At 46.9% G+C, this 16,138-nt stretch overlaps 1 protein-coding gene across 4 annotated transcripts in view; it reads right to left on the bottom strand.

Moving 5' to 3' along the window:
* Positions 1–16,138, bottom strand: part of NCOA6 (nuclear receptor coactivator 6) — a 57,540-nt gene that overhangs the window by 40,355 nt on the left and 1,047 nt on the right. For 2 of the 4 annotated variants that reach the window (XM_075581929.1, XM_075581932.1), the window contains exon 2: positions 929–1,047. The gene's annotated coding sequence lies outside the window, so the exon portion shown is untranslated. Of the gene's footprint in view, positions 1–928; positions 1,048–3,266; positions 3,310–16,138 lie in introns of all 4 variants that reach the window. The other 2 variants (XM_075581930.1, XM_075581931.1) reach the window with 2 other exon arrangements.

Raw genomic sequence — 16,138 nt, 5'->3', positions numbered from 1 at the left:
TACATTTAATTGTGAAACATTTCTACCCCATGCTGTACATATTAAAGGGAGAAAAATGTCAAATACAATATCGGCAGCTTGGACTGCGGCTTTAATATGCGCATCAATACAATCCGCACACTGATAAGTAATTAGCTAAGTTGCAGATCGATCCGTTCTGTGATCGATCGGAGAAGAATCGGCACGAGGGGTTCACTAAATGGCTGTCAGTGCAGCAGAATAGGACCAAAGATGCAAAGTTCTGTGGAGAAGATCATGTGACCAGGCAGTCACTCGATACAATTGGTGCACTGCTAGAGAGAGGGCAGGGCTAAAAAAGGGCGTGCCAAAGCCTGTTTCAGAAGAGGAAGGGAATGTGACTTTGCAAATGGTTGCTATAGAAACAAAAAATGCTGGTTACATTATAATACATTAAAAATGTCATTCTGAGTTGTTTTTAAAAAGAAATGCACAAGTATGTTCTCGTAGTTGGGTTTATTTATTAAAAAAACACCACACATAGGATATTGCTTGGTCTGCTGCTTTATTGAGATTTAATATACTGAGCATCCTTTGATTCCTATAGCAGGTTTAGCCCACTTCCCCAGCAGTGCAAGATCTATATAACACTTCCCTGTTTGTGATAATTTGTTGCCGATGTTCCCAGCAGTTAGAGCTGCAAACTAACAATAGATAATGTTACCTTAGTAATATAAGAATACATTGTAGCTGCTGAGTTACACTGACTGAAGGATTGATTGAAACTGAAAGGCGGCCATTATGTTAGGCACACTATCAGGATTGTGACAGATGTATAACAGGAGCAGCACACGATTGCCAGCTTAGCTAAGAATGTAGAATAATACATTGTCACACGCTTCACATACACAAATAAGGAAGGGGGAATAAAGGTTTTATAAGTAGTGTTGCTGCTTTATTAGGGACTTACCAGCCAGGCTCAGAAATCTCCCAGCCCCCACGTTATCACGCAGTCTGTTTCCTTCCACAACCGGGCCACGGACGGCATCTTCTGGGCGATGTATTAACAAGGATCTCCGACTACAAACCCTTACAGGAGAAGGGTCCCGTTAATACAGAAACGTGCACATGGCTCGTCGTTCTAACTACATCCAGCAGCCAACAATTGAAATAACACATACATGCATTAATAGTGTACATACATATGTATTATTATATACGCAGATTCATATTTATTCATAGGCGCCTACACATCTGTATATGTAAATATACACGTTTGTGTGCGAGTGTGTGTGTGTGACTACATACACATGCTTAATAATCACCCAAGCTGCCCCTCAGTGTGTGCAGGCAGCATGGGGGGTATCGCTGTCACTCACTGCAGGAGCTTCCAAAGTCACGCCCCACAATGCCTTGCTGCTGTGGATGTAAAGCATTGTGGGAAGCTCCTGCTGTAAGTGACAAGTGTGCAGCCATCACACTGGCTCAGAACCAATCTATACGGCCTGGAAGCCTCCAGTACTGATTATTTGGGGTGAACCCCTTGGAGGCCCCTTAGTGTTTTCTGAACTCCCAGTGAGGAATCACTGATCGAGACACACTAAATCCTGGATGTTACATGGTATTTGATATTACGCCTCTTTCACTTTATACTCCTGACACTGCTTTTATGCACAGAAACGTTATGCAGCTGTACAGAGAAGGAGCGGCTCAGTGAGTAAAGACACTGACTGGCACTGAGTGTGAAGCAGGGGAAGGAGCAGCTCAGCGAGTAAAGACACTGACTGGCACTGAGTGTGAAGCAGGAGAAGGAGCGGCTCAGTGAGTAAAGACACTGACTGGCACTGAGTGTGAAGCAGGGGAAGGAGCAGCTCAGCGAGTAAAGACACTGACTGGTACTGAGTGTGAAGCAGGAGAAGGAGCGGCTCAGCGAGTAAAGACACTGACTGGCACTGAGTGTGAAGCAGGAGAAGGAGCGGCTCAGTGAGTAAAGACACTGACTGGCACTGAGTGTGAAGCAGGAGAAGGAGCGGCTCAGCGAGTAAAGACACTGACTGGCACTGAGTGTGAAGCAGGGGAAGGAGCAGCTCAGCGAGTAAAGACACTGACTGGCACTGAGTGTGAAGCAGGAGAGGGAGCGGCTCAGCGAGTAAAGACACTGACTGGCACTGAGTGTGAAGCAGGCGAAGGAGCGGCTCAGTGAGTAAAGACACTGACTGGCACTGAGTGTGAAGCAGGAGAAGGAGCGGCTCAGTGAGTAAAGACACTGACTGGCACTGAGTGTGAAGCAGGGGAAGGAGTGGCTCAGCGAGTAAAGACACTGACTGGCACTGAGTGTGAAGCAGGCGAAGGAGCGGCTCAGTGAGTAAAGACACTGACTGGCACTGAGTGTGAAGCAGGAGAAGGAGCGGCTCAGTGAGTAAAGACACTGACTGGCACTGAGTGTGAAGCAGGGGAAGGAGTGGCTCAGCGAGTAAAGACACTGACTGGCACTGAGTGTGAAGCAGGGGAAGGAGCGGCTCAGCGAGTAAAGACACTGACTGGCACTGAGTGTGAAGCAGGCGAAGGAGCGGCTCAGCGAGTAAAGACACTGACTGGCACTGAGTGTGAAGCAGGGGAAGGAGCGGCTCAGTGAGTAAAGACACTGACTGGCACTGAGTGTGAAGCAGGGGAAGGAGTGGCTCAGTGAGTAAAGACACTGACTGGCACTGAGTGTGAAGCAGGGGAACCTGGTTCAGTTCCCGATGTCGGCTCCTTTTGACCTTGGGCAAGTCACTTTATCTCCCTGTGCCTCAGGCACCAAAAACAGATTGTAAGCTCCACGGAGCAGGGACCTGTGCCTGCAAAATGTCTCTGTAAAGCGCTTCGTAAAAACTAGCAGCGCTATACAAGAACAAACAATTATTATTATTACAGAGGCTGTTTTAATTGGGGAACAAAGTAATTGAGCGATTTGTGTGCGCACACAAATATTAAAACGTTCATATAATATTTGAATGTATTAATGTATGTATGTATGGCAGGAAGGTAGGAATGGGTGTTCAGGAAGATGTATAGTGTTGTTTGTGCTGGAAGCTTTAACAAGACTATGAAAGCTTGAACAATATACCTGGCTAAAGGTACTCGCCAACATGCAGATGAGGCCGGCATGACAAGTAAGGACTCAAACCCCAGATATGAAACACAGCAAAAAGCAATGGCCCTCATTCTTCCGAGGCCGGCATTCAGGAAGGCGGCATGGAGGCAGAGGGTGCTAAGAATCCCCGGAAGTTAAACATCAGTTGTCACTCAAACATCAACCTGCCTACCTATACCTGCCGGACTCTCTCCAGTGAAGCAGCACTGCGGGGACTGGAAAAGATTAAATGGGATATTGTTGGCCTTGGTGAAGATAAGATGAATGAAGGCCTCATTGAGCTCACAAGTGGACGCCTATTCTAGTACAGAGGTACAGATAGTGGGAGAATCAGTGGAGGAAGCTTCATCGTTAACACGAGATGGAGAAACAATTTAGTGGAATATGAAAGCTCATCAGAAAGAGCAGACAGAACCGTCATTCAAGTGACAGAGATACAGGCTTCAAATAATCCAAGTGTATGCCCCAACATCAAGCCACATAATCCAACTGTGTATGCCCCAACATCAAGCCACATAATCCAACTGTGTATGCCCCAACATCAAGCCACATAATCCAACTGTGTATGCCCCAACATCAAGCCACATAATCCAACTGTGTATGCCCCAACATCAAGCCACATAATCCAACTGTGTATGCCCCAACATCAAGCCACATAATCCAACTGTGTATGCCCCAACATCAAGCCACATAATCCAACTGTGTATGCCCCAACATCAAGCCACATAATCCAACTGTGTATGCCCCAACATGAAGCCACATAATCCAACTGTGTATGCCCCAACATGAAGCCACATAATCCAACTGTGTATGCCCCAACATGAAGCCACATAATCCAACTGTGTATGCCCCAACATGAAGCCACATAATCCAACTGTGTGCCCCAACATCAAGCCACATAATCCAACTGTGTATGCCCCAACATCAAGCCACATAATCCAACTGTGTGCCCCAACATCAAGCCACATAATCCAACTGTGTATGCCCCAACATCAAGCCACATAATCCAACTGTGTATGCCCCAACATCAAGCCACATAATCCAACTGTGTGCCCCAACATCAAGCCACATAATCCAACTGTGTGCCCCAACATCAAGCCACATAATCCTACTGTGTGCCCCAACATCAAGCCACATAATCCAACTGTGTATGCCCCAACATCAAGCCACATAATCCAACTGTGTGCCCCAACATCAAGCCACATAATCCAACTGTGTATGCCCCAACATCAACCCACATAATCCAACTGTGTATGCCCCAACATCAAGCCACATAATCCAACTGTGTATGCCCCAACATCAAGCCACATAATCCAACTGTGTGCCCCAACATCAAGCCACATAATCCTACTGTGTATGCTCCAACATCAAGCCACATAATCCTACTGTGTATGCTCCAACATCAAGCCACATAATCCTACTGTGTATGCTCCAACATCAAGCCACATAATCCTACTGTGTGCCCCAACATCAAGCCACATATTCCAACTGTGTGCCTCAACATCAAGCCACATAATCCTACTGTGTGCCCCAACATCAAGCCACATAATCCAACTGTGTGCCCCAACATCAAGCCACATAATCCTACTGTGTGCCCCAACATCAAGCCACATAATCCTACTGTGTATGCCCCAACATCAAGCCACATAATCCAACTGTGTGCCCCAACATCAAGCCACATAATCCAACTGTGTATGCCCCAACATCAAGCCACATAATCCAACTGTGTATGCCCCAACATGAAGCCACATAATCCAACTGTGTATGCCCCAACATGAAGCCACATAATCCAACTGTGTATGCCCCAACATGAAGCCACATAATCCAACTGTGTGCCCCAACATCAAGCCACATAATCCAACTGTGTATGCCCCAACATCAAGCCACATAATCCAACTGTGTGCCCCATCAAGCCACATAATCCAACTGTGTATGCCCCAACATCAAGCCACATAATCCAACTGTGTATGCCCCAACATCAAGCCACATAATCCAACTGTGTGCCCCAACATCAAGCCACATAATCCAACTGTGTGCCCCAACATCAAGCCACATAATCCTACTGTGTGCCCCAACATCAAGCCACATAATCCAACTGTGTATGCCCCAACATCAAGCCACATAATCCAACTGTGTGCCCCAACATCAAGCCACATAATCCAACTGTGTATGCCCCAACATCAACCCACATAATCCAACTGTGTATGCCCCAACATCAACCCACATAATCCAACTGTGTATGCCCCAACATCAAGCCACATAATCCAACTGTGTGCCCCAACATCAAGCCACATAATCCTACTGTGTATGCTCCAACATCAAGCCACATAATCCTACTGTGTATGCTCCAACATCAAGCCACATAATCCTACTGTGTATGCTCCAACATCAAGCCACATAATCCTACTGTGTGCCCCAACATCAAGCCACATATTCCAACTGTGTGCCTCAACATCAAGCCACATAATCCTACTGTGTGCCCCAACATCAAGCCACATAATCCAACTGTGTATGCCCCAACATCAAGCCACATAATCCAACTGTGTGCCCCAACATCAAGCCACATAATCCTACTGTGTGCCCCAACATCAAGCCACATAATCCTACTGTGTATGCCCCAACATCAAGCCACATAATCCAACTGTGTGCCCCAACATCAAGCCACATAATCCAACTGTGTATGCCCCAACATCAAGCCACATAATCCAACTGTGTGCCCCAACATCAAGCCACATAATCCAACTGTGTGCCCCAACATCAAGCCACATAATCCTACTGTATGCCCCAACATCAAGCCATATAATAAAACTGTGTATGCCCCAACATCAAGCCACATATTCCAACTGTGTGCCCCAACATCAAGCCACATAATCCAACTGTGTATGCCCCAACATCAAGCCACATAATCCAACTGTGTATGCCCCAACATGAAGCCACATAATCCAACTGTGTATGCCCCAACATGAAGCCACATAATCCAACTGTGTATGCCCCAACATGAAGCCACATAATCCAACTGTGTGCCCCAACATCAAGCCACATAATCCAACTGTGTATGCCCCAACATCAAGCCACATAATCCAACTGTGTGCCCCAACATCAAGCCACATAATCCAACTGTGTATGCCCCAACATCAAGCCACATAATCCAACTGTGTATGCCCCAACATCAAGCCACATAATCCAACTGTGTGCCCCAACATCAAGCCACATAATCCAACTGTGTGCCCCAACATCAAGCCACATAATCCTACTGTGTGCCCCAACATCAAGCCACATAATCCAACTGTGTATGCCCCAACATCAAGCCACATAATCCAACTGTGTGCCCCAACATCAAGCCACATAATCCAACTGTGTATGCCCCAACATCAACCCACATAATCCAACTGTGTATGCCCCAACATCAAGCCACATAATCCAACTGTGTATGCCCCAACATCAAGCCACATAATCCAACTGTGTGCCCCAACATCAAGCCACATAATCCTACTGTGTATGCTCCAACATCAAGCCACATAATCCTACTGTGTATGCTCCAACATCAAGCCACATAATCCTACTGTGTATGCTCCAACATCAAGCCACATAATCCTACTGTGTGCCCCAACATCAAGCCACATATTCCAACTGTGTGCCTCAACATCAAGCCACATAATCCTACTGTGTGCCCCAACATCAAGCCACATAATCCAACTGTGTATGCCCCAACATCAAGCCACATAATCCAACTGTGTGCCCCAACATCAAGCCACATAATCCTACTGTGTGCCCCAACATCAAGCCACATAATCCTACTGTGTATGCCCCAACATCAAGCCACATAATCCAACTGTGTGCCCCAACATCAAGCCACATAATCCAACTGTGTATGCCCCAACATCAAGCCACATAATCCAACTGTGTGCCCCAACATCAAGCCACATAATCCAACTGTGTGCCCCAACATCAAGCCACATAATCCTACTGTATGCCCCAACATCAAGCCATATAATAAAACTGTGTATGCCCCAACATCAAGCCACATATTCCAACTGTGTATGCCCCAACATCAAGCCACATATTCCAACTGTGTATGCCCCAACATCAAGCCACATAATCCAACTGTGTACCCCAACATCAAGCCACATAATCCTACTGTGTATGCCCCAACATCAAGCCACATAATCCTACTGTGTATGCCCCAACATCAAGCCACATAATCCTACTGTGTGCCCCAACATCAAGCCACATAATCCTACTGTGTGCCCCAACATCAAGCCACATAATCCTACTGTGTATGCCCCAACATCAAGCCACATAATCCAACTGTGTGCCCCAACATCAAGCCACATAATCCTACTGTGTGCCCCAACATCAAGCCACATAATAAAACGGTGTATGCCCCAACATCAAGCCACATATTCCAACTGTGTATGCCCCAACATCAAGCCACATAATCCTACTGTGTATGCCCCAACATCAAGCCACATAATCCAACTGTATGCCCCAACATCACGCCACATAATCCTACTGTGTATGCCCCAACATCAAGCCACATAATCCTACTGTGTATGCCCCAACATCAAGCCACATAATCCTACTGTGTATGCCCCAACATCAAGCCACATAATCCAACTGTAAGACCCAACATCACGCCACATAATCCAACTGTGTATGCCCCAACATCAAGCCACATATTCCAACTGTGTATGCCCCAACATCAAGCCACATATTCCAACTGTGTATGCCCCAACATCAAGCCACATAATCCTACTGTGTGCCCCAACATCAAGCCACATAATCCTACTGTGTATGCCCCAACATCAAGCCACATAATCCTACTGTGTGCCCCAACATCAAGCCACATAATCCTACTGTGTGCCCCAACATCAAGCCACATAATCCTACTGTGTGCCCCAACATCAAGCCACATAATCCTACTGTGTGCCCCAACATCAAGCCACATATTCCAACTGTGTATGCCCCAACATCAAGCCACATATTCCAACATCAAGCCACATAATCCTACTGTGTATGCCCCAACATCAAGCCACATTTTTCAACTGTGTATGCCCCAACATCAAGCCACATTTTTCAACTGTGTATGCCCCAACATCAAGCCACATAATCCTACTGTGTGCCCCAACATCAAGCCACATAATCCTACTGTGTATGCCCCAACATCAAGCCACATAATCCTACTGTGTGCCCCAACATCAAGCCACATATTCCAACTGTGTGCCCCAACATCAAGCCACATAATCCTACTGTGTGCCCCAACATCAAGCCACATAATAAAACGGTGTATGCCCCAACATCAAGCCACATATTCCAACTGTGTATGCCCCAACATCAAGCCACATAATCCTACTGTGTATGCCCCAACATCAAGCCACATTTTTCAACTGTGTATGCCCCAACATCAAGCCACATTTTTCAACTGTGTATGCCCCAACATCAAGCCACATAATCCTACTGTGTATGCCCCAACATCAAGCCACATAATCCTACTGTGTGCCCCAACATCAAGCCACATAATAAAACGGTGTATGCCCCAACATCAAGCCACATAATCCTACTGTGTGCCCCAACATCAAGCCACATAATCCTACTGTGTATGCCCCAACATCAAGCCACATAATCCAACTGTGTATGCCCCAACATCAAGCCACATAATCCTACTGTGTATGCCCCAACATCAAGCCACATTTTTCAACTGTGTATGCCCCAACATCAAGCCACATAATCCTACTGTGTATGCCCCAACATCAAGCCACATAATCCTACTGTGTATGCCCCAACATCAAGCCACATAATCCAACTGTATGCCCCAACATCACGCCACATAATCCTACTGTGTATGCCCCAACATCAAGCCACATAATCCTACTGTGTATGCCCCAACATCAAGCCACATAATCCTACTGTGTATGCCCCAACATCAAGCCACATAATCCAACTGTAAGACCCAACATCACGCCACATAATCCAACTGTGTGCCCCAACATCAAGCCACATATTCCAACTGTGTGCCCCAACATCAAGCCACATAATCCAACTGTAAGACCCAACATCACGCCACATAATCCAACTGTGTGCCCCAACATCAAGCCACATATTCCAACTGTGTGCCCCAACATCAAGCCACATAATCCTACTGTGTATGCTCCAACATCAAGCCCCATAATCCTACTGTGTATGCTCCAACATCAAGCCACATAATCCTACTGTGTATGCTCCAACATCAAGCCACATAATCCAACTGTGTATGCCCCAACATCAAGCCACATATTCCAACTGTGTGCCCCAACATCAAGCCACATATTCCAACATGAAGCCACATAATCCTACTGTGTATGCCCCAACATCAAGCCACATATTCCAACTGTGTATGCCCCAACATCAAGCCACATAATCCAACTGTGTGCCCCAACATCAAGCCACATAATCCTACTGTGTGCCCCAACATCAAGCCACATAATCCAACTGTGTGCCCCAACATCAAGCCACATAATCCTACTGTGTGCCCCAACATCAAGCCACATATTCCAACTGTGTGCCCCAACATCAAGCCACATATTCCAACATCAAGCCACATAATCCTACTGTGTGCCCCAACATCAAGCCACATATTCCAACATCAAGCCACATATTCCAACTGTGTGCCCCAACATCAAGCCACATATTCCAACATCAAGCCACATAATCCTACTGTGTATGCCCCAACATCAAGCCACATATTCCAACTGTGTGCCCCAACATCAAGCCACATATTCCAACATCAAGCCACATAATCCTACTGTGTATGCCCCAACATCAAGCCACATTTTTCAACTGTGTATGCCCCAACATCAAGCCACATAATCCAACTGTGTGCCCCAACATCAAGCCACATAATCCTACTGTGTGCCCCAACATCAAGCCACATAATCCAACTGTGTGCCCCAACATCAAGCCACATAATCCTACTGTGTGCCCCAACATCAAGCCACATATTCCAACTGTGTGCCCCAACATCAAGCCACATATTCCAACATCAAGCCACATAATCCTACTGTGTGCCCCAACATCAAGCCACATAATCCTACTGTGTATGCCCCAACATCAAGCCACATAATCCTACTGTGTATGCCCCAACATCAAGCCACATTTTTCAACTGTGTATGCCCCAACATCAAGCCACATAATCCAACTGTGTGCCCCAACATCAAGCCACATAATCCTACTGTGTGCCCCAACATCAAGCCACATAATAAAACTGTGTGCCCCAACATCAAGCCACATAATAAAACTGTGTGCCCCAACATCAAGCCACATAATAAAACTGTGTGCCCCAACATCAAGCCACATCATCCAACTGTGTATGCCCCAACATCAAGCCACATAATCCTACTGTGTATGCCCCATCAAACCACATAATCCAACTGTGTATGCCCCAACATCAAGCCACATAATCCAACTGTATGCCCCAACATCAAGCCACTTAATCCAACTCTATGCCCCAACATCAAGCCACATAATCCAACTGTGTATGCCCCAACATCAAGCCACATAATCCAACTGTATGCCCCAACATCAAGCCACATAATCCAAGTGTATGCCCCAACATCAAGCCACATAATCCTACTGTGTGCCCCAACATCCAACTGTATGCCCCAACATCACGCCACATAATCCATCTGTATGCCCCAACATCAAGCCACATATTCCATCTGTATGCCCCAACATTAAGCCACATAATCCAACTGTTTGCCCCAACATCAAACCACATAATCCAAGTGTATGCCCCAACATCAAGCCACATAATCCATCTGTATGCCCCAACATCAAGCCACATAATCCAACTGTTTGCCCCAACATCAAGCCACATAATCCAACTGTATGCCCCAACATCAAGCCACTTAATCCAACTCTATGCCCCAACATCAAGCCACATAATCCAACTGTGTATGCCCCAACATCAAGCCACATAATCCAACTGTATGCCCCAACATCAAGCCACATAATCCAAGTGTATGCCCCAACATCAAGCCACATAATCCTACTGTGTGCCCCAACATCCAACTGTATGCCCCAACATCACGCCACATAATCCATCTGTATGCCCCAACATCAAGCCACATATTCCATCTGTATGCCCCAACATTAAGCCACATAATCCAACTGTTTGCCCCAACATCAAACCACATAATCCAAGTGTATGCCCCAACATCAAGCCACATAATCCATCTGTATGCCCCAACATCAAGCCACATAATCCAACTGTTTGCCCCAACATCAAGCCACATAATCCAAGTGTATGCCCCAACATCACGCCACATAATCCATCTGTATGCCCCAACATCAAGCCACATATTCCATCTGTATGCCCCAACATTAAGCCACATAATCCAACTGTTTGCCCCAACATCAAACCACATAATCCAAGTGTATGCCCCAACATCAAGCCACATAATCCATCTGTATGCCCCAACATCAAGCCACATAATCCAACTGTTTGCCCCAACATCAAGCCACATAATCCAAGTGTATGCCCCAACATCAAGCCACATAATCCAACTGTGTATGCCCCAACATTAAATTACTAGTGAAAAGTGATTAAAACGGCGCAATTTTTTTTTTTTAATAGGTGATCACTGTAAATTCAGTGAAGTGAATACAACACTTAAAATTAAAGTGCACTTATAGTATATAACACATAAATATTGTGAAGATATAACAACCAAAAAAAAATGTGGTGAAAAGAATAATAAAGTTTTGACCCCCTGCTCGAACCCTCTGGTGGGATATGTTTTCTCTTGTCCCTCAGTGTTGTAGTAGATTCACAGATTCCAGGGGGAGCATAGAGGGAAAAACGCAAAAGCACAGAAAATCTAAGTGCAGGAGAAATACAAAGTGCAACATGTGTCAGCTCCAATCTTGGCTCGTGTGAAAGGCCCACTTACAAACTGTAAGAATATCAACAGCAGTGTGTAATCAAGGCTTTAGGAAGTCTATCCAACGTGAGTGTCAGCTCAGCACGGATTGAGGGAGAAGCAGCTCCAGTACTCGAGAAGATGTAGGAGAACCCGGCGCCACTGCAGAGGCAAAGATCCAGGCAACTTCCGGTATACAATTGAAAAAACTTTATTCCGACAGCATACACAAAGAACCCAGGTTACACCACAGCCTCCCCCTCAACGCGTTTCACACTATGAAACAGCGCTTCGTCTTGGAGTGCTGTTCCATAGCGTGAAACGCGTTGAGGGGGAGGCTGTGGTGTAACCTGGGTTCTTTGTGTATGCTGTCGGAATAAAGTTTTTTCAATTGTATACCGGAAGTTGCCTGGATCTTTGCCTCTGCAGTGGCGCCGGGTTCTCCTTCACTTCAGTTCATCCTTATCTGCCGGACGCACGCTAGAGCAGCGGAGGACGATCAGAGCAGGACCCAGATCGGAGACTACATGGGAGGTAAGGATTGCAAACCTTCCCAACACCGATTTCAAATAGTGGTCTTTATTGCTTTGACACACTCCGCTCTCACTGGCTACACTGACACTCAAGTGCCTGAACTGTTCACCTGAGCGCAAGACAGCATCTCTGTTTCCACTCAAGAAGATGTAGCTCCAATAGAGAGAGGAAAAAGCTACATAGCATAGATCCACCAGGTTTAAACGGTTTTAATCTAAGTGTGAAAATCGCACTTACAATATACCAATAAAAAACGGGCATATCACACTGCAATAGTGTATTGAAGAGACAGCTTGGCACACCAGCTCACCGTCCTGCAGCCACCATGTCTCCAGCCTTTACTCCATCGCGTCTCCGCGGGTCTGGGCGTCCGACGTCAGACCCGGTTTTCAGGTAGCAACCTCGCGGCCTCGCGGCTCCTCTCCAAGAATGCTCCGTATGGAGAAAGGACCCCCACGTGATACCGTCAGCTTCGTCAGGAGTGGGGCTACATCTTCTCGAGTACTGGAGCTGCTTCTCCCTCAATCCGTGCTGAGCTGACACTCCCCTTGGATAGACTGCCTAAAGCCTTGATTACACACTGCTGTTGATATTCTTACAGTTTGTAAGTGGGCCTTTCACACGAGCCAAGATTGGAGCTGACACTTGTTTCACTTTGTATTTCTCCTGCACTTAGATTTTCGGTGCTTTTGCGTTTTTCCCTCTTAGGCTGGGGCCATAGAGGGGGTAGCAGGGCTGAGCCGCGCTGACGCTCGCCTGCTGAAATCTGCGCGATTTCATGCCCATGCGTTATGGGAGATTTCAATGCAAAGACTGGTGCCCAGAAGAAAGACGAAGCGTCCGTTGGCAAGTATGGTTACGGTAACAGGAATGAACGTGGGGACAGATTGGGAGAATCTGCAAACTTCTAGATCATGAATTCATTCTCCAAATAGAAAATGGACATAGAATGGACCCAAGAGTGAAATAGACTATATCCTAAGGCTAAGGACCCACTGCGGCCGGCGGAACGCACGGGCCACCAGCCCCTTACCTCCAGTCTGGAGGTCCCCGAGGGCTCCTTCCGACGTGGCTGACTGCGTGCTGTGATGCGTCAGCCGGCCGGAGCTGCAAGCTTCGGGTGATCAGAAGCGCTGACGCGTCACGTGGTGCACAAGTCAGTCAGTGAGGAGGAAAGGAGCGGAGGACGGAAGGAGGGGAGGACGGAAGGAGGGGAGTTACGGAAGGGAAGTGTGCCTGTCTGTGCAAAGTAGATGGCCCACTCGATCCCTCTCCTCTCGGACTCACAGCCTCCCGGACCCACAACCCCCCCTCCTGCGGACCCACAACCTCTGCTCCTTCACCCAGAACCTCCTCCACCCCTCTCTGGGCTAAATGGCCGCACACCCCCGACCCGTTTTGGCCACGCTCCCCCCCCCCCCCGCAAAAATCAGCTGCCGACCGCAGATTGCTGTGCAGTGACTTGCACGCGCCGCCGGCAAGCAAGGCGGCCGTGTGCAGCGGGTCCTCAGCCTAACTAACAAGTAACACGTGATTGAAGACTGCACATTCCTTAAACGGTTTGACACAGAGTGATCGCCGATTGGTTCGCTGCAGATTACAGCTGAATGCGACGCTGGAAAGAAAACCGATTAAAGAGACAAAAACAAAATCAACATCAATAACCTCAACAACAGCAGCAGAGAATTGCAACTAGAATTGGAAAATCGCTTCAGCACAAAACGCGTGGGGAACCGTTAACAAACGACTATGAAGATTGTAGTTGGAAGCGCTGAAAAAAAAAAAAAAATAAGAAAATATCCGATGAGACAAACCAATGAAATGAGGAGACGACAAGAAATGAAACAATTCCAAGACGCAAGAACAAGCATTGGCTATGCAGCGCTGTGCGAGACGTTCAGCAAACGTATAACTGAGGATGTAAGGACATGCAACATTGATATGGTGAGGAAGACTATGATGATGGATCTACAATAAAAGACTGTGACCTTATTAGGAGAGAGAGTTCAGGACTTCTCCACGAAAATGGTACGACAACAGAGATCGGGCATAACCCAGCAGAGGACAAGCGAGAAGATGGTCCATGCGTCGTGGTCCATGCGTCGTTCCAGAAGTGGCAAAAGTAATAAAATCATTGAAGAAAATGGGTAGGTCACTGGAAAGATGGAATTACAACTGAAATCTTGAAAGAAGCTGGGGAAGAAGTAGAGAAAATCCCTGCAAAAATATTTACATGTTGTTTGAAGAACAGAAAACTTCCAGAACAATGGAGAAATGCCATATCTATCCTCATCCACAAGAAGATGAGGACCTCGAGAACTACAGACCAGTCAGTCTACTTCCAATCAGTTACTAGAGTTTTACGAAGATACTCACTAATCGGATACACCAGACCCTGGATTTTTTTGCCCCCAGACTAGAGAACCAGTGCGATCTTGCAATGGATACAACACAACGGAGCACATCCAAATCGTACAAGAAGTGATTCCCCGAAGTAATGTGTACGATCTCCCACTCAGTTTAAGATTACATGCAGATAAAATCCAGATAAGGATCAGCAAAAGGAGCGCATCAGGGAGACACCGTGTCACCAGGATCAGCAAAAGGAGTGCGGCAGGGAGCCACCGTGTCACCAGGATCAGCAAAGGGAGTGCGGCAGGGAGCCACTGTGTCACCAGGATCAGCAAAGGGAGTGCGGCAGGGAGCCACCGTGTCACCAGGATCAGCAAAGGGAGTGCGGCAGGGAGCCACCGTGTCACCAGGATCAGCAAAGGGAGTGCGGCAGGGAGCCACCGTGTCGCCAGGATCAGCAAAGGGAGTGCGGCAGGGAGCCACCGTGTCACCAGGATCAGCAAAGGGAGTGCGGCAGGGAGCCACCGTGTCACCAAAGCTTCTCACAGCAGCTCGAAGAATTGTTCAAGACATTAGTTGGGAGGAGAAAGGAATCAAAATAAACAGTGAATGTTTGACTCGCTACGATTTGCAGATGACCTTGTTATTTTTGCCACAAATCCTGAAGATCTCTGGCAGCAAATTGGAGAACTTGCCGACGCCAGTAATAAAGTGTCCTCCATATGAATCTCACAAATAGCAGAGTGATGTTCAACAAACGTGTCAAGTCTGCAGAGATCGAAGTAAATGGAATAGGACCAGAAGTCTTAGGCTGTGGCTTCCTTGGCCGGCGAGTAACAATGGGTGGGAACCTTGTGAACGAAATCAGTAGGAGAATGGAGATGGGATGGTGCATTAGGGCTGTTATATACAGCGTGCGGCCGCGCATGCACGTGCTGCATGCTTTTCGTGAGTATACTGTGTTGTGTATACAGTTTTGAGTGTGTTTATGTATGTGTGTGTATGTGTATGTGTATGTATATGGGTGTGTGTGTTTATGTGTAATTTATTAAAAAAAAAATTTATTAGACTTGTGCAGACACAAATACATACACACACATTTGAGCGCAGGTAGCGGCGCGAAAAGATGATTTTCCTCATCTTCGCCGCTGTCTGTCGGCTCCCCTCTCCCTGCCGTGCGCGGCCCTTGTATAGAAAGGCTGACTAATGTCAGCAACCTAAAAATCCGCGCGCGCACAGCGTAGCACGTGCCCGGCACTAT

Source organism: Ascaphus truei, unplaced genomic scaffold (assembly GCF_040206685.1).
Source record: "Ascaphus truei isolate aAscTru1 unplaced genomic scaffold, aAscTru1.hap1 HAP1_SCAFFOLD_1709, whole genome shotgun sequence".
Classification (NCBI taxonomy): domain Eukaryota; kingdom Metazoa; phylum Chordata; class Amphibia; order Anura; family Ascaphidae; genus Ascaphus; species Ascaphus truei.
Note: the sequence above shows the minus strand (reverse complement) of the source record. Positions and strands in the feature narration are given on the sequence as shown.